Source organism: Odontomachus brunneus, unplaced genomic scaffold, assembly GCF_010583005.1.
Source record: "Odontomachus brunneus isolate Ranch 3 - 2012 unplaced genomic scaffold, Obru_v1 Obru_scaffold_068, whole genome shotgun sequence".
Classification (NCBI taxonomy): Eukaryota; Metazoa; Arthropoda; class Insecta; order Hymenoptera; family Formicidae; genus Odontomachus; species Odontomachus brunneus.
Genome location: NW_022639518.1, coordinates 1449776 through 1450905, shown reverse-complemented (window position 1 = coordinate 1450905; position 1130 = coordinate 1449776).

Below are 1130 nucleotides of genomic sequence, written 5' to 3'. Positions count from 1 at the left end.
GATGATGATGATGCCGAGGAAAGGGAGGAGGAGATGGGGGCTGAGGAGGAAGTAGACGTACAGTCGGCCATAGGTGAGAGAGCAGACGATATTTATTGAAATAAGTTCACATAAAATTTTTAATTTTTCTGTGTATATAAAACAATTAAAATTAATTTATATTTGATTTCAGAAGAAAATATCATCGAAGTAATTAATCTTAGCAGTGGAAAGGAAGATGATGATAGTGAGGAAAGGGAGGAGAACGAGGAGGAGATGGAGATCGATGAAGTAGAAATAATTAAAATCAATTGCGGCGACATACAGATAATAATTAATTTATATTGATATATTTATTATTATTATTATATTATATTATATTATATTATTATTGTTATTATTATTATATTATATTATTATATATTATTAATAGAATATATTTTATGTATTACATATAATAAACAGTTATTTTTACAACACATTATCCTTATGTATCCATGAGTTGCATGATTTATCGAATCCCAGCCATTTTACATAAACCTTATCATCTTTTCTGCACAACACTTTTTCCACCAAGTACACGTTTGGATTGGCAACACGATGCAGTTCGTACTCGTAGAAACCTCCGACTATAGGCTCTCCGCGAGAATCTTCGAGCAGATAAGTCACAGGATTGGTCGCCTGCACCTTGACGATCTTAAACACCTCAGTAGTCCAATTGGGCGTGTAGCCTTTAGCAAAGACAGTCTTACTCACGCGCACTGGATCATCCACTTTGAATCTCGCTGGAGCTGCAATCTTTACGTTGCTGTAGACCGTATCGAGGAGTTTTTTAGCGATCGTAGGGGTCACATCGACAGGACGCATTCCGATGGTCCGGTGCTTGCGCTCGTTGTACTGCAACACGAGATGTGGTAGCGAGTCGATCCATCTGTACGTTCCTTGTAATGTAAACATTTTCATTTTTGAATCGTTCCACGACGGAAGCAATCGTTCCACGACGGAAGCCTTCATAACTGAATACGTCGAATAGTGATTGATGTTGTGTTTCTTCGTGAGTCTCTGCACATCGGTATTGTAAAATTCCTTCCCCCGGTCTGTTTGCAAATTTGTTGGACATCTTCCGCTGTCTCGAATTATCTTGCCGAACG